This window comes from Delphinapterus leucas, chromosome 17 (assembly GCF_059928025.1).
Source record: "Delphinapterus leucas isolate spDelLeu-1000000601 "Yukka" chromosome 17, BTC_Dleu_Yukka2, whole genome shotgun sequence".
NCBI lineage: Eukaryota > Metazoa > Chordata > Mammalia > Artiodactyla > Monodontidae > Delphinapterus > Delphinapterus leucas.
In genome coordinates this window covers 14,117,381-14,136,365 of record NC_143145.1, presented here as the reverse complement: position 1 = coordinate 14,136,365, position 18,985 = coordinate 14,117,381, and positions in this window count along the sequence as shown.

Sequence of the window (18,985 nt, the reverse complement as noted above, 5' to 3'; positions counted from 1 at the left end):
CCCCTGGGTTGCTGGTTCTTGGAATCCAGCTGATGGAAGATTCTGTTCTCTAATAACCTTAACAGAAGTTTGTACAGTATTTCCTTCAGTATTGTTTGTGGTGGGAGTTGACTTTCTCATTTGTGCATCCCATTCTATTGTACAAAGCCCTTGTTAGAAAGGTCAATGTGGCATGTCAAGTCACGATAGCAAACTATATCAGTTAGAATGAGGTTCAGCTGAAAATTATAGAAAACTCAAAATGAGAGTGGCTTGAATAGGTATTGATTTCTCTCTCATGTGAACATCAGTAGGTGATCCAGTCCAGGACAGCCATGACGGCTGTCTCCACAAAGTCCTTGGGAACACAGCTATTCTTACCTTCCATGCACTCTCCCTAGGGTTTAACCACTGTCCTCATGGCCCAATTTAGAGTTTCAGTTGTCACACCCACATTCCAAACACAGCATGGAGGAAGGTGGGAAGAAGAGGCAGAGGGGGTGGACCAACTACCTATAAAAAGTCCCAGAATCTGCCAGAAGCTACCGCATGATATTTTGTTGACATCCCATTGGCAAGAAGTTAGTCACATGACCACACTTAACTGCAAGGACATCTGGGAGATGTGATTTTATGCTGAACAGTCATGTTTCCAGCTAGGGAAGAAGGGGAAAATGATATTGAGGAATATGTGTGGTCTTTGCCAAATTTTGGCCCAGCACTTTACTGTTTAGATATCATTTTAAAATCCATTATCTGGGCTGGTACGCATATGGTAGACAGGATAAATAGCTGGTTCAAGGATAGACAGCAGGTAAGTGGCAGAGTCAGAGGAGCTGAGAGGTGTTTTGATGCTGCACACTTGCTGGGCTGGGCTGGCGCTGGTGTCTTTGCAAATACCCACTGGTCCTCCTTGCGTCAGCTTGGGAGAAGAGGAAGGAGAACAGTCTTCCTGTGGGGTAGTGAGTGCCTTAAGTCCAGCGCCAAGGGGTATTTTGAATACCCTCCCCTCCGTCAGGACGGTGCCTGGAACTCAGAAGCACTCAGTAAGTTGTGGAATTGATGACTCATTGTGGAGCCTCAACCCTTCCGGTCTAATAATGATTAACGACCTATATTCTTACAGCACATTACAGTTTTTGCCTTTACATCTCTGTGGTTTCCAACTAGCTTCATAGTTTTTGGAGGAATCTACAGTTCACAAAGCTCAGGAAGGGCTTTCTTTGGCATATACAAAGGGTTTAATACTTGATGAAGCACCTTCAAGTGTGATATCTTTTTAAACCTCACTGAATTTTCCAGAGCTTGTTATCCTGATTTTAGAGATGAGGAAACTGAAGTTTAAAGAGGCTTAGGGCTTCCCTGGTGGCGCAGTGGTTGAGAGTCCGCCTGCCGATGCAGGGGACGCGGGTTCGTGCCCCGGTCCGGGAAGATCCCACATGCCGCGGAGCGGCTGGACCTGTGAGCTATGGCCGCTGAGCCTGCGCGTCCGGAGCGGCTTAAAACTTTCTGTAAAGGGCAAGCTGTACCCTGACCCTAACTGCTTGACTCCACATGGCTGTGGTCTTGGGATTCCTCCATTTTTTTTTTTATACCTATTCATAGGTTTACTGTTGAAGACCTTTTAAAAATCGAAATATAACTGACCTACAACACTATGTTAGTTCTGGGTGCACGACACAGTGATGTGCTATTTCTATACATTACAAAAGATCTGTCGGTCTGGTCACCATCTGTCACCATATAAAGTTATTGGGATTTCTCCATCTTAATCACTCCTTAGAGATCAATGAATCACCAACAATGTGTGTAAAGTGCTGTTTGGGAGACACCAAGGATTAGCAATGTGATACCTGCTGTTCTTAGAGACTCAGGAAAAGCTAACTGCTGAACCAGCCAGCGTTAGGGAGTGTGTGTGTGTGTGTGTGTGTGTGTGTGTGTGTGTGTGTGTGAAGAGGGTGGCCTGCCTGTAGGTGGAGGGTCTGAGCAGTTCCTACTCCAGCAGGCATGGGTGTGGAAGGCACAAAAGGGGATGTGGGGAGGCTGGGGGAGGGGGGCCTATTTCTGGAGGAGGTCAGGCCCTGTTGTTGCATCTTCTGCCGCGGGGAACCTTCAGAAATCGAAGCATTTTCCTATTTGTTCTCTGAGATGGTGCCTGCTATTGCTGGACCCCGGGGAAGATGAAATCTGATTAAGATGCTGTCCTTCTCTATCACTTTTGAGGATTGGACAGCCGTACCATGTGGTGGGTACAACCTGGAATCCAGAGTCAGCAGACCCAGGTTCAGGTCCCGTTTCCCCTCCGGGTGTGACATCTGGGCGGGACTATTAACCTCTCTCTTCTTCCTCTTGTGTATCACGGGGATGATGACACAGCTTCTCTGATGAGCTGGTTGAGGGGACTGACCAAGGTGATGCCCCTGCACGTGCTTTGCAAACTGTGACTCATTCTGTGTCTTTAAATACGTCGTCTCTGTCTCCTTTGCCGAGCTTATTATAGAACGCTGGTGCAGAGGAGAAGACAGGTCCATGGGAGTTCAAATCTTGGCGGTGTCATCTACTTCCTTGGCAAGTCACTTTCCATCTCTGTACTGTCATTTCCTAATTTTTCAAATGCGAATAGTAATGGAACCCAACAAATACAGTCGTTGTGAAGGTTTTTGAGATCATGTACATAACAAGTTCTTACCAAGGGTTAGCTATGATATACGTGACGAATATTTTAGAATAATTAATTATGCTATGAGGATTAGGTCACTTAGCAAAGGAATGCATTAGGTGCCTAAATGGTATTTTAATCTATTATTTTGAAATATATCATTACTTTATATTTATTACCATTAGTTTTATTAGTAGGATTTTCAAAGCTGAAACTGTAGGAATCAAGGCAGCTGTTTCTCAATGTAACCAGCAGACGGCGCTCGCGTTGTGTTTAAATTCCGTAAAAGCTTAAAATACATACATATTCATATTTTCTATTTTTACCAGAAAGAGTAAGAAAAAAGAAATTAAAAAGGCCATTGTCTGTGCCATAGGCAGATAATTAGGGAATGTAAAACAGCTGATACAGTAATTAATAAGAGCAGTGACTTGAGAGTCTTGGAAAGCTTTACTGCAGAACTGCAGGAGAGAAATTGACCTCACCGACATATGAAAAAAAAAAATCATGAGCTCACACACAGCAGGGAAAGGCTAAGCTCTTACTTCTGTGGATTTAGAACCAAACCAGGGAACCCTGCAGCTGCGCTTCTGAGCCACACCTGGGAAGGCTTTGAAGCAGTAAGTTCCACGAGGGCGGGTCTCCAGCCCCCCCCGTTCTCATCCATATTCCCACGGCCTGCGGCAAGGATCAGCATATAGTAGATGCTCAATAAAAGAGCGCCACAGCACAAGCAGAGTCTCGAAATCCAGGCCTCTGTTTCCTCACGGTAATCCTGGATAGGCTTGGAAATTCTGGGGTCTTGTCTCCATCGGGTAAGACCAACGTGTGGCTGACCGCCCCATCCCCTTGCCTGGGTGTCATCTGCCTTCTGTGTGAAATGAGGAGGTACATCTTCCATGTCAGGAGGAAATGGGTAAGCATTGGCAGCAGCAGTCAAGTTCGTGCTCATTCGGTTGGAGAATCTGCATATGTCTCCTGGGAAGGAGGTAGCTCAGAGCAGGGATTACATGAGCGTTGTCTGAATTCTGGTTCTGCCTGGACTTGTTGCATAACTGCGAGTGAGTGGCTTGCCTTATGGCTCCTCCTCTTTGACGGAGCGTCAGGAGCCTCTGAATATTTGCTTGTAAGGGTAATGGAATGACAGTCCTCAAAGGCTTTGTAGAAATAGACATATATTCTAGGTGCTGAGTCTATGACACATGTTAGGGTGGCCAGTAGAGAGCTATGGGGGGACGTGCCATTTGGATTTTATCTCTAATATATCCCTCATCTGGCCTGTTTTCCATATCTACAGGTCTTCGTCAACTTATGATGGGGTTACGTCCAGCTGAAACCATCGTAGTTTGAAAATATTCTAAGTTGAAAATGCATTTAATACTTAACATCATAGCTTAGACCAGCCTACCTTAAACATGCTCAGAACACTTCAATTAGCCTACGGTAGGGCAAAATCATCTAATACAAAGCCTGTTTTACAATGAAGTGTTCACTATCTCATATAATTTATTGAAGCTGTACTGAAAGTTAAAAATGGAACGTTTGTCTGATGGGTACAAGGTGGTTGTAAGTGTATCGGTTGATTACCATTCTGATCCCCGGGCCGACTGGGAGCGGCGGCTCAGCATCACAAGAAAGCATCATACTGCCTACCTCTAGCCTGGGAAAAGGTCAAAATACAAAATTCGAAGTACGGTTTCTACTCAATACTTTCACACCATCGTAAAGTTGAAAAATCGTAAGTCAAACCATCTTAAGTCAGAGACCATCTGTATGTTGGCTCCACAGAGCGCAGGCCTTCTCTAAACAGGTGTGGTAGCCCTGGAGGCCCACCACTCAGACCTCTTTCAAGGGAATCTGCCTCGGGAAACATAGCTGCCATCCCACGAACACTGAAGCCCTGCTGCCTCCAGGCTGCTCCCAGACGGTAACTGAGCCTGGCTGGGGGATCTGCTTACTGTGGGGCTCCCCTAGTGAACAGCTCTGGCTTTGGGGCTCCCCATCATCCTGGTCGACACTTTTCCAGAACTGAGCTGCAGTCTGAGGCTCTTCTTCCCCAGTCCTTCCTTCGCTCTCTCCCTTCCCAGGTGTCAGACCTTCATCGCCGTCTGAAGGATCCTCCGGGTCTTCTCCATTCCTTCCCCCTCTGTCCTTCACTGGTATGAATCTCTTGTACATCTGATCCCATCGTGCAAGTGCTTCCTGCCGGACCTGAGCTGGCACGCTTGCCTACTGTGGAGTTAAGTCCTGGTCTCTGTTTTTACCCATTCTCTTGTCCTCCAGACCATGGGGTTGACTTTTCCTCTTTATAGGTTTGCAGAAAGCAAAAAAGTAAAGTTCCAACCAACCACTATCTAAACAGAAGGGGATTATTGCCTTTAATCAACAGGATAAGGTAACAGCACGGCTGTCTACTCATCACGTCAGGGGTCTATATTAGTCAGCTTTTGCTTGGTTAAGCTGCAATTTCAAACCTCAAAGTCTCAATGGGTTACAAGCCCAAACACTTACATCACATGTTGGCTGTGATTCATGTGTCTTCATTCCGGGATCCGGGTGGAAGGAGCAGCCTCTTTTGGGACATAATGTTCTCCTGGAAGAGGAAAAATTGCGAGAAAGTGGGTAAAACCATGAGGTAGCTCTTAGAGGTTCTCCCGGGGTTGGCATATATCACTGCAAGTCACATGGCCAGGCATGATGGCAATGGACAGGTGCATATACTCACCCCCCTCCTCCCCCAGCCCAGGGAGGCACTGCAAGTCACATGAGAAGGGCAAAGATTATAAACCCTTTACCATGGGGACAGTGAATAATTAGAAGCAATAAGACAATATCCAGTTCATCCTCATTATTCACAGATTCCATAATTGCAAATTCACCTACTAGCTAATATTTATTTGTAACCCGCAAGTCAGTATTCTGGGCACTTTAGAAATTATTTGCAGACATGTGCAGAGCAGCAAAAAAAATTGAGTTGCTCGATGCAAACCTTCCTAGCTGAGGTGGAATGAGGCAACACTCTGCTTCCATGTTTCAGCTTTTGTGCAGAGAGGAGCAGAGGGAGGAGACAGGATGGGACAGGGCAGTGCAAGAGGCTCTGACACTGGCCAGTTGGACTGGGTGTGAATCCCAGCTCTGGCCCCTATTAGTGGGGTGTCCTCAGGCAAGGCACTTAACACTTCTGAAGCTTACTTTCACTCTTATAAAATAAAAAAGTCAAATTAAATCTACCAGGATGGGCTGTTGTTAAGTTTTAAGGTTATAATCTATGTGAGATGTGTGTGTGTGTGTGTGTGTGTGTACTTCCCCGAGGAGCAATGGTTCAGTATTTGCTAATTCAGTATTTGCAAAACTTTATAGAACATAACTATCACTAAAAATAAGAATCAGTAGTACCTCAGGGTCATTGGGAGTCCCTGCCAAACAGCCCCTCTCTTCACCACCCATGTGCTGAACCAATTGATAAATCATAAAATGTCTAAGATGTGGAAACTAAAAAGCCACCTTTATTATTGATGAAGATTAGTAGAGGCTATAATGAGAGCCAAAGTGGGCTTGCTTATTCTTTATCCACAGCCTAGTCTCCCCAAGGCAAATTTTGTATCTGCAGAGCAGATACACTTTCTTAGGTCCCTGAAACCCAGAGGTGTGGGTGGAGAGGGAAGGAGCCTCACTCCACACCGTTGATGGATTAACTCCGCCCTCTTGAGAAATACGGACCAACGGCTGTTGTTCACAAACCAGGAAACATGCCACCTCTGTGGGGAGATGTAAGGAGCAAAGGGCTAGAAGCGTTTGGGGAAGACTTGCTGCTCACGGCCAGCAAGTGTGGGGAAGGGCATTCCCATCTAACACCTCAGAGGAAGATACAGACCCGGCACATGGGCGTAGTGGGTGAGCTGGGGCTTCTCTTCTGTCACTGCTATGTGCTGACTGCGGTTCTAGGCTCTGATCTTTAACATGCAATTGAGAAAGGGAAATCACAGTCTGGTGTCCTCCTGGGAAGATGACATGTGGACACCCTGATCCTGGCCAGTTTCTCCTTTTGGGTCATTTGTATAGAATCTGCTTGCCTAGGGCTGCAAGTAAAAATCCTTCCTGGCCACTTATTCCTCGATCATTTTGAGCCTGTGATGGAATCGTTCCCCCAGTGGTTTGCGGTAAGGAGGAGGGGAAACCAGACGTTGGCTGGACCTCGGGCAACAGAGGAAGCTGGGTTGGCCACTGATGCAGTCTTGGTAGGCATTAAATGCAGGCAGGGAACTGGGGCATTAAGAGCGACAAGTGTCATCCAAGAGCAGGCAGCTCAAGAGGAATAATTGATCTCTGTGCCTTATCTTTTGAAGTGAAATCTTCCTGAAAGCATTTTTAGGCTAAGCATGAGGGCTGTTTCCTTGGTTACAAAGGCTCGCTCACTAGGGCAAAGGTGGGGCACGTGGGCCACCTGTAGGTATTCAAAATGGCCAATTGCTGGTTGCCTGTGTATTAGTATCTTAGGGCTGTTGTAACAAAGCACCACAAACCAGGTGGTTAAAAACAGCAGAAATCCATTCTTGCACAGTTCTGGAGGCTGGCAGTTCAAAATCAAGGTATGGGCAGGGCCACGCTCCCTCTGAAGGCTCTAGGGGAGGAGCCTTCCTTGCCTCTTCCAAGCTCTGTCGGGTATTCGGCAATCCTTGGCATTCCTTGGTTCATAGAGGCACCATTCCACTCTCTGCCTCGGGCTTCACACGTTCTCCTCTGTGTCTCTGTGTTCAAATTTCTCCTTTTATAAATGCACCAGTCACTGGATTAGGCCCACCCTAATCCAGGATGACCTCATCTTAACCTGATTACATAGGCAAAGACTCTATTTCTTTTCTTTTTTTTTTATCTTTTAATTTTGTTCAAAGTGTTCTTTTTATTTTTAACATCTTTATTGGGGTATAATTGCTTTACAATGGTGTGCAAAGACTCTATTTCTGAATAAGGTCACATACACAGGTTCCAGGTGGTCGTGAAATTTTGAGGAACCCTCTTCAACACAGCACAGGGCCCATGTATGTGTATGTGTGTGAACTGCATCTCAGACAGGTTTTGCACACTTCCATTACGTTCTGCCTCCCGTTTCTGCTTAACTCAGACCCCATGAATTCTCCAGTGCTTTAAGATTCTATAAAATACTTTCATATTCCTCATTTCATCTGATCCTATCAATAACCCCAAAATGTATTGTTTTTTCCCATTGTCAGAAAGAAACTAAGGCTCAGAGAGACTAAGTGACTTTCTGAAATCCCACAGCTGTTGTGTGGCAGGAACATGTTGTCTGGTTCTGTGCTCATTCCATATGACTGCCCATAACTTTTCACTATAAAAAGCAGCATGATTCTTCCATTGCTTCCCCAAACCTCTTTCACTAATGAAGGAAAAAGGCTTTTTAAAAAATTTTTATTCAGCTTAAAGTTGTTTGGCAATGTTCCCTTTCCAGAGAGTCATCAATCAATCAATAATCCAATCAATCCCATAGTATTGAGCAACTACTCTGTTTGAAGCGGCGTGCTAGCCCCTGAAGACAGAGTGATGCATGAAAGTCTATCATCTAGCAGCAGGTGAGACAGATATGCAAACAAATACACAGATGGATAGATTCTTACACATTGTGATGGTTATTACGGGAGAAGGTGACGGGGTAGGGATCTATTTTAGACTGGCATGGGGGTCAGTGAGAAGTTGTGGAAGGTGACTTGGGAACAGAGATCTGAAGCATGAGCAGGACTTAGCCCGCTGAAGAGGAGGTGTAGAATGTTCCAGGCAGGGCAACCTGCCAAATTCGGAAGGAGCTCCGTGGACTTGAGGGGGTGAGGGGAAGCGCTGTAGCCGGCAGGGCAAGAAGGGAATCAGAGAGATGGGTGTGAGGAGGGGATTTTAGAAGTATGGCTGAGAGCTGATGGGGCCTGATGCTTTGGCAAGGGAGATGGGAAGCAGCGGTGGGGTTTGAGAGAGGTTTTCAAGGGGAACCGAAGAGGTGAAGGTGCCTCTTGGCTCTGCACAGATCTGTGGGCTCTAACCTGCTGTAGTGAATCTCCTTCCCGTCGATGGCTTACTTGCCCACATTTGTACCTCTGGGTGAGTCATGGCAGGTGGCGTCAGGAAAGAGTGAGTGCCCTGAGCTCACCTCTGGGGGGACCTGTTCAGGCTTACGCAGCAATTCTGCAATCTGTTGACTGAGGTCACTGTCTGTTTTATCTGTCAGACCTCATGAGACTGCTCTCAAATGACTGCTCTCAAGCAGAGCCACAGCCTCCAAACCCGACAGAGGCCGTCCACATTCCCCATTCATTTCTAAACATGAGCACACTTCAAAGAACTGTTTTCATTCAGGTCGGAAAGTTCCTGAATCCTGGTGAGAGAAAGAAAGAGCCTGGAGATGACACCACTCGCTTCTTATCCAGGTTCCCCAGGGCACGGGGCATATACCTCTAACAGGACTTTTTGGTGGCCTTTTGGGCTGCTGCCGGGCGCTGGGCAGCAGAGGAAACCTGAGTGGGGGCAGCTCAGGGCTTGGCAGAGGGGCGTGTATGGGAAGCCAGGCATTTTTAGAAATGAGAGAACGTGACCACGAACACCTTTGAAGTTTAAGGTATATTTTCCACTGCTGTCTTAATCCAAGAATCCGTGACTGGTGGCCTGTGTGCATGTGGTGTTATGTGTGTCTGAGTGTGTGTGCAAGGGTGTGAAGGGGGGGTGGAGGCAGAGAGGGAGAAGATGCTATCTGTGGGGCTTTGTTGGAATATTTGTGTGAGAATCAGATTCAGAGTCAAGAACCATTTGTCGGGCACCTACCATGCCCCAGATACTCTGTGGGGCACACCCATTTTTATTATCTTTTGGGTCCTTATGTAACTCAGTGAAGTAGGAAATATGTTCCCCATTTTACAGATGAGAAGACTGAGGCTCACAGAATCGAATGGGCTACATCCTGTGTTTACCTGCATCATCAGACCCTCACTCTGTCATAATGCCTGCCGTGCTTCTTCACCTGCCTCTGCACTCAGCTTCCAATCCTTGAGGGAGGGACTGTGTCTTTAGTGCCTCTAACACTGTGCCTGGCACATAGTAGGTGCTCACTGCTTTTCTTCAATTGACTTTTTGTTGAAGTTTAACATATAGACAAAAAGTGCACAAATCATCACTACATAGCTTGATGAATCGTCACACAGGGAACACACCCTGTGACCAGGATCAAGAAACAGAACTACTATTACCCCAGAAGCCTCCACGGTGCTCTGTTCCGGCCACCAACCCCTCCGCTCGTCCCTGTCAATGGTCACCACCATCCTGATTCTAACACTGTCACTCAGTTTTGCCTTTTTCTGTACTTGATGTGGATAAAATCATATATACGTCCTATATTATGAAGGTTCATCCATTCTCACTGCTGTATAGTCTTCCAGTCTACAAATATAGCACAATTTACTTGTCCATTCTACTGTAGAAAGACATTAGGTTGTTTCTAGTTTTTGGTAATTATGAATAGGGCTGGTATAAATATTCCGATATAGGTCTCTAGGTGAAAATGCTCAGTAAATATTTGGTGAAACAATAATTACTTGCTGCATGAGAAATCACACAAAGTATTTTATAAGTGAAGCCCCTAAATCCATTATATAGAGGGACGTGCATAGGAGTTTGGGGGCGAAGTTGGATGTGTAAGAGGATCCCTGGGAGGGGAGTCCTTAAGGAACAAAGGAGGAGGCTCTGCCATGAGCGAGTCCATAGAAAGATCTCGAAGGGAGGAGTACAGGGGCAGAAAGTGGGTGGGAGGCTGAAGGCTTGAGTGGCCAACACCAATGTTTGGTCTGCATCTTACGGGCAGGAGGGAGTCCTGGATGGCTTTGTAGCTTGACAGCACTGTCAGGTTTTTTTTTTTCTTTTTTTTAAGGGAAATTACATCGTCCATGGTTGCCATGGTGAGTTGGGGAAAAACGACAGGAATCAGGGAGCCAGGGTGAGAGGTCGCTGCACCCACTGAGCTGTGTGTTAATGAAGTTGTTGTGGAGTAGAAAAGACCTGCTGGGAGAAACATCGAGAAGAAATAACTTAAAATACTAGTTAGCAAGCAGGACACCTGGGAAAGGCATATTTAAACATGGTTGCAAGGGTTTGCGCTTGTAACTCAACGGGTACAGGCCAGGTGGGTTAGTGAATCCAGGGAAGCGGGCAAGGCGGCTGCACCTAATGGTTTCTGTTTCCTCAGTGACCTTGGAGGTGAGGTGTCTCTCTGCTGAGGGTGAGGGGCAGGCTCCGCAGAGTAGGAGAACTGAAGGGAGACAATCAGGTAGAAACTAATGGACTCTGAACCCAAGAAAGAATTATAAATCCCTAAGTAGAATATGGAGAACTTCTAGAAAAAATACTGATTGTTTGCAGTCATGAGTTAACAAAACACTAACTCCCTTTATAGTCTTTCTAATCTGTCATTTGTAGCATTTTTAATGTGAAACTTCTTGATTCCTTTCTATCCAGCCTGTTTGAAGTGTGGATGTTAACTAGTTTTCCTGCTGTGTCTGTTTTATTGTTCTTTTCTAATAATCAGCTTTTAGCTTTTCTTTTGCTGTGTGTTTTTGTTTCCAGTTTATTAACTTTTCCTCTTGTCTTTATTATGTATTTTCTTCTCTTTTCTTCAGATTTATCCTGTTGTCTTTCGCCTAAATGTTTGCAAACTTAGCTCCTTAATTTCCCATCTTTCTTCTTTTCTAATATAACATTTAAGGCTACAGTGTTCCTTTAAGTGCCATGTTAGGTAAATTCCGCAAGTTTGATGGATAGTGTTTTTATTATCATTTAGTTGCAAAATATTTTCTAATTTCCGTCTTGATTTCTTCTTTGATCTTTGATTTCTTTCATCAGTGTCTTATAGTTTTCTGAGTACAGGTCTTTTACCTCCTTAGGTAGGTTTATTCCTGGGTATTTTATTCTTTTTGTTGCAATGGTGAATGGGATTGTTTCCTTAATTTCTCTTTCCAATCTTTCATTGTTAGTGTATAGGAATGCAAGAGACTTTTGTGCACTAATTTTGTATTCTGCAAGTTTACCAAATTCATTGATTAGTGCTAGTAGTTTTCTGGTAGCATCTTTAGGATTCTCTATGTATAGTATCATGTCATCTGCAAACAGTGACAGTTTTACTTCTTCTTTTCCAATTTGGATTCCTTTTATTTCTTTTTCTTCTCTGATTGACGTGGCTAGGACTTCCAAAACTATGTTGAATAGTAGTGGTGAGAGTGGACATCCTTGTCTTGTTCGTGATCTTAGAGGAAATGCTTTCAGTTTTTCACCATTGAGAATGATGTTCTCTGTGGGTTTGTCGTATATGGCCTTTATCATGTTGAGGAAGGTTCCCTCTATGCCCACTCTCTGGAGAGTTTTTATCATAAATTGGTGTTGAATTTTGTCGAAAGCTTTTTCTGCATCTATTGAGATGATCATATGGTTTTTGTTCTTCAGTTTGTTAATTGGTGTACCACATTAATTGATTTGCGTATATTGAAGAATCCTTGCATCCCTGGGATAAATCCCACTTGATCATGGTGTATGATCCTTTTAATGTGTTGTTGGATTCTGTTTGCTAGTATTTTGTTGAGGATTTTTGCATCTATATTCATCAGTGATATTGGTCTGTAATTTTCTTTTTTTGTAGTATCTTTGTCTGGTTTTGGTATCAGGGTGATGGTGGCCTCATAGAATGAATTTGGGAGTGTTCCTTCCTCTGCAATTTCTTGGAAGAGTTTGAAAAGGATGGGTGTTAGCTCTTCTCTAAATGTTTGATAGAATTCACCTGTGAAGCCATCCGGTCCTGGACTTTTGTTTGTTGGAAGATTTTTGATCACAGTTTCTATTTCATTACTTGTGATTGGTCTGTTCATATTTTCTATTTCTTCCTTGTTCAGTCTTGGAAGGTTATACCTTTCTAAGAATTTGTCCATTTCTTCCAGGTTGTCCATTTTATTGGCATAGAGTTGCTTGTAGTAGTCTCTTAGGATGCTTTGTATTTCTGCAATGTTTGTTGGAACTTCTTTTTCATTTCTAATTTTATTGAGTCCTGTCCCTCTTTTTCTTGATGAGTCTGGTTAAAGGTTTATCAATTTTGTTTATCTTCTCAGAGAACCAGCTTTTAGTTTTATTGATCTTTGCTATTGTTTTCTTTGTTTCTAATTCATTTATTTCTGCTCTGATCTCTATGATTTCTTTCCTTCTACTAACTTTGGGTTTTGTTTGCTCTTCTTTCTCTAGTTCCTTTAGGTGTTAGGTTAGATGGTTTATTTGAGATTTTTCTTGTTTCTTGAGGTAGTCTTGTATTGCTATAAACTTCCCGCTTAGAACTTCTTTTGCTGCATCCCATAGGTTTTAGATCATCATGGCTTTGTTGTAATTTGTCTCTAGGTATTTTTTGATTTCCTCTTTGATTTCTTCAGTGATCTCTTGGTTATTTAGTAATGTATTGTTCAGCCTCCATGTGTTTGTGTTTTTTATGTTTTTTCCCCTGTAATTGATTTCTAATCTCATAGCATTGTGGTCGGAAAAGATGCTTGATATAATTTCAATTTTCTTAAATTTACCAAGGCTTGACTTGTGACCCAAGATGTGATCTATCCTGAACAATGTTCTGTGCGCACTTGAGACGAAAGTGTAATCTGCTGTTTTTGGATGGAATGTCCTATAAATATCAATTTAATCTCTCTGGTCTGTTGTGTCATTTAAAGCTTGTGTTTCCTTATTAATTTTCTGTCTGGATGATCTGTCCATTGGTGTAAATGGGCTGTTAAAGTCCCCCACTATTATTGTGTTACTGTCAATTTCCTCTTTTACAGATGTTAGCAGTTGCCTTATCTATTGAGGTGCTCCTAAGTTGGGTGCATATATATTTATAATTGTTATATCTTCTTCTTGGATTGATCCCTTGGTCATTATGTAGTGTCCTTCCTTGTCTCTTGTAACATTCTTTATTTTAAAGTCCATTTTATCTGATATGAGTATTGCTACTCCAGCTATCTTTTGATTTCCATTTGCATGGAATCTTTTTCTATCCCCTCACTTTCAGTCTGTATGTGTCCCTAGGTCTGAAGTGGGTCTCTTGTAGACAGTATATATATGGGTCTTGTCTTTGTATCCATTCAGCAACCCTGTGTCTTTTGGATGGAGCATTTAATCCATTCACATTTAAGGTAATTATCAATATGTATGTTCCTATTACCATTTTCTTAATTGTTATGGGTTTGTTTTTGTAGGTCCTTTTCTTTTCTTGTGTTTCACACTTAGAGAAGTTCCTTAACATTTGTTGTAGAGCTGATTTGGTGGTGCTGAATTCTCTTAGCCTTTGCTGTCTGTAAAGCTTTTGATTTCTCCTTCGAATCTGAATGAGATCCTTGCCGGGTGGAGTAATTTTTGTTGTAGTTTCTTCCCTTTCATCACTTTAAGTATATCATGCCACTCCCTTCTGTCTTGTAGATTTCCTGCTGAGAAATCAGCTGTTAACCTTATGGGAGTTCCCTTTTATGTTATTTGTCATTTTTCCCTTGCGGCTTTCAATAATTTTTCTTTGTGTTTAATTTTTGTCAATTTGATTACTATGTGTCTTGGCATGTTTCTCCTTGGGTTTATCCTGCCTCAGACCCTCTTGCTCCCTGGACTTGGGTGGCTCTTTACTTTCCCACATTAGGGAAGTTTTCGACTATAATCTCTTCAAATATTTTCTTGGGCACTTTCTATCTTCTCCTTCTGACACCCCTATAATGTGAATGTTGTTGGGTTTAATGTTGTCCCAGAGGTCTCTTAGTCTGTCTTCATTTCTTTTCATTCTTTTTTCTTTATTCTGTTCCATGGCAGTGAATTCCACCATTCTGTCTTCCAGGTCACTTATCTGTTCTTCTGCCTCAGTTATTCTGCTATTGATTCCTTCCAGTGTATTTTTCGTTTCAGTTACTGTATTGTTCATCTCTGTTTGTTCTTTAATTCTTCTAGGTCTTTGTTAAACATTTCTTGCATCTTCTCGATCTTTGCCTCCATTCTTTTTCCGAGGTCCTGGATCATCTTCACTATCATTATTCTGAATTCTTTTTCTGGAAGGTTGCCTATCTCCACTTTATTTAGTTGTTTTTCTGGGGTTTTATCTTGTTCCTTCATCTGATACACAGTCCTCTGCCTTTTCATTTTGTCTATCTTTCCGTGAATGTGGTTTTCCTTCCACAGGCTGCAGAAGTGTAGTTCTTCTTGCTTCTGCTGCATGTCCTCTGGTCTCTGATTTGACTTCTCTTTCCCTTGGTTTGACTCACTGTCGGGCCAGCATTGCCTCTCTTTGTGGCCATGGTGAGAGCAGTATCATAACATTATGGATAGGCAGGGACGAGGCCAACCTGGAGCTCCAGATGCCAGTAGGCTTTTCATCATTAATTAGAGAAACTTTTATGATGAGGCTTGAGACCATCCCACCCAGACTTGGTATGCAGTGGGGCATAAGTGGGAGGAGGGAGGTGATGTCAAAGGCCAAGTGGCTGGTGAAGACCTGGACACTTTCACTCACCCCCACCACTCATCAACCTGGAATTACCGCACCCCTCCCAGATCTTTGCACATGCCTCCTCCAAACTTGCCTCTGCTGAGAAAACTTCCATGATTCACACTTTCTGGGAAATCACACATGGCCCTTTGCTTAGAGGCAGACCTTCTCTCTTTTCCCTTCTCTCTTTCCTGCTCCAAGACTCAAGGATTCAGCCTGTTTTCCTCTTGCTCCATATCTGCCACACTCTAGTAGTCCTTTGGGGGTCTTCTCAACCTAAAGAGGGAGGGAGGCTCAAAGTATAGGGAGTTTCCCTGCAAATGGAAAGAGGAAAGGGCCTGGGAGTAGCTTGGAGACTTCACAGGTGGGCTCTGTGTCACAGTCCTGCAGGGCGTGGGAGGATGTGTGGGGCCTCTAGAGACAGGACAGAGGCTCTGGGCTTCCAGCCTTGGCAAAAATCCCTGAGGTCAGGATTGAGGTGGCTCCTTGGATGGGGAGCACATCAGAAGAGCCACACGGAGGAGAAAAGAGAGGGTCCTCCTGGGATGATAGACACTGCATAAAATTTCTGGGACCGTCATGGGACCTAAGAGGAGGGGTACAGGTGGAGGGTCCCACTGGAATTGAATTTCCTGCCATCTTGTTGGGATGGTGGCTTAAAGCAGATTAAAATTTGATTTAGAAATGTGACATTTCTTATACCCCATCATTAGAATGTCTGTAATTTACTTTTAAATACTTCAGTATCTCAGTGTGTTTTCGTATGTGTGCCAATTACAATAGTTTAAACCACACCTTGGGTGCAGTCAGTTTCATAAATCAGAAGTTCACCTTCGAGGAGTGGGCAGCATGAAATCTAACCAGAAAGCTCACAGTCCAGAAATGGCCATGACAATCTCTTTTGTTACCTTTTCCCTTTGATCAATACCAGTGGCTTTGCTAATTATCTCAATAAGTTTAGAAATGGGTTTCACCGGTGACATATGTGGGATATTAATTAGCTTAATGAATGTGATGAATGTTAGAAAGGGGCTTTTACTGGCAAAATTAGTGCTACTGACGATGTGTTGATTGCTTTAATTATTTTAGAGACAATCCCAACATTTGCACTGTCTAAGAATCTAGTAAGGAAGATATATACTGGCAGACCGGATACGCAGGGAAGATGTGATGTTGTAGTTCAAGTCTGGAGGCCATCTACAGGCAGAATTCCCTCTTCCTTGGGGCACTCCAGTCTGTTTTCTCTTAAGACCTTCAGCTGATTAGATGAGGCCCACCCACATTATGGAGAGTAGTGTGATTTTCTCAGAGTCTACTGATTTAAATGTTAATCTAATCTAAAAAATACCTTCATAGCAACATTTAGACTGGTATTTGACCAAACACCTAAGTACCATGGCCTAGCCAAGTCAGCACATAAAATTAACCATCGTAAGCACTGTCTGGTCTGAGTCCTGTTTTCATATGACCTGGCAGTGAGCCTGTAGGGGAGTAATTTAATCCACCCTGAAATTTAACCTATAGTACCTTCTGAGCTACTATGATTTCCCCCAAAGAACCTAACAGTCGTGCATTTCCAAGTTGTCAGATAATAAATGTGTCAGGCCTTGTAGTTATACTATCCCTGAAGCAACTACTTAACTCCACCATGGTATATGAAAGTAGCTGTAGGTTGCACGTAAACAAATTAGCCTGCTCCGCTCCAATAAAACCCTACTGGTGGAAATGGAATTTGAATTTTATGTAATTTTCGTGTGTCATGAAGTAGTATTCTTTTGATTCCTCTCTCAACCATCTAAAAACAAGAAAAGGATTTGTAGCTCTCGGGCCATACAAAATAGGGGGTGGGAAATGGTAGTTTGACACCTTTGCTGTATACCATAGCTGTCTCCATGAAAATTCACCTGTACTGTCTCTCATTCTCACATCCTACTTATATCTGGGTGTCAATTAAGGTATTTAATAAAACAACCTGTTCTGGCAGCTCAAGACATCAGCTTCTTCTGAGAATGTGCGTTTTAATTGCAGCTTCTGGGAAGAATTCTTTCTTCAAAGAAGGTTATAACAGTAAAATTTCCTTTAGGGGTGTTGGGAAATTCTTTTTATTCTGAAATTTTTTTCTCTGGAAGATGGTTTAGTAACGTACCATAGAACGAGGGACACAGAATATTAGAGCCAGAAGATGCCTTAGATGATCTCATTTTGTTGAATCATTGATTTATTCATCCATTCAACATCTATTAAGCAATTTAGGAGATCTACATTTCTGCTCATAATAGAAAATTTTTAGCAAATGACATTCTTGCCTTTGGTGTTTCCTGAAACAAACCTTGCACCTTGGACCTTGGACCAGCCTTCTCAGCTTCTCCAACCCTCGGAAATGCTTTTAGGCTCAGAGCAGGAGTCAGTAGCTCAGGAAACCTCTGACTTCCCTCCTCCTAAGAGAATGAGCTAGTTCTTCCTCGGAGTTGCCCCTGAATCCATCATCTTTTCATTTCTGCCTCTGTTTTACTGATGAATAAAGTTATTTTTCACCCTTATTTTTCTACCCTTCTAGACACTTAGCATCTTGAGAAGCTGTCCTATTCTTTTCTACATCCCAGAATCTGATACATAGTGGGTACTCAGCAAACACGTGTTGAAGTCATTTACTCAGGTGACAGATATTTTGGGGCCCCTACTATGTGCCAGGCACTGCTCTGAACAGTGAGAGAAAACAGACAAAAATCCCTGCCCCCTAGAGTTTCTCTTGTCATGGGGTAGGAGGTGGAAGACAGGTGAGCTCATTCAGTGAGCATATAGTATGCTAGAAGGTGGTAAGTACTATGAAGAAAAGTAAAGCAGGCAAAAGGGGGCAGGGAGTGCCAGGGGTGGTGGTGGGGTTGTCATTATAAATAGATGATCAGCAAAGACTGAGAGGCGGTGAGGAGCGAGCCACGTTGCTATCCAGGAGAAGCATTTTCTGGGAGAAGGAAAGCAAGTGTAAAAGTCTTGAGGTGCGTGTGTGTCTGGAATGGCCCGGAAATGGCGCAAAGGCCAGTGTGACCAGAGCTGAGCGAACAAGGGAGAGAAGTGAGTTTCACTGCACTGATATGAAAGACGAAGGGAACTAGTTGCCTTCTGTAGACTTGGAGACAAAAAGGGAAACTGAGGCTCAGAGAGGTGAGTGATTTTTGCAGGATCATGCAGTAGAGCTGGTCAGTGTCAGATTGGTGTCCCTGGGGCCAGACCCCAATCTCTGCCACAGAGGACACTGTACACAGCCCTCCTGGTGTACGCAGGACCCCAGAGAGCCAAGCACTCTGTCACAGAGACAAAAGACCTCAGTGTCTTACAAACCATGTCCTTATATCCTGATCTAAACAAAAGGGAGAATAAGATTCAGCCAGACACTGTGTCCAGGGGGACAGTGTCCGCCAGAGCTTAACCCCCATCAGCAATTTTGAAGTTACCCACATTTCTTTCAGCTGGGATGTTTTCTTGCTCTGAAAACTTTTAGCAGACGACAAGGTATTGCCCTAGGTGTATTCCAGAACACAAGTCGTTGCTAAAGTGGTTAGACAGCCACTTCGCTTCAAAGCCAGGGACTACTCCCAGGGATGATACCGTTTGGAGAGCATTTTATACTTGTGAAATGTTGCTCTGACATGTTATCATTTATTTCTCTCAACAGATCAGTGAGATTGGAGAGCTTTCTCAAATGTACTGTATGTCTGGGAGAACGATGAGGGCCAGGAAGGCTGCTGATTTAGCGGTGGTCATTCTCACTGTCCCACCACCACCACCATCATCATTTTTGTTTGTGGCAAGGT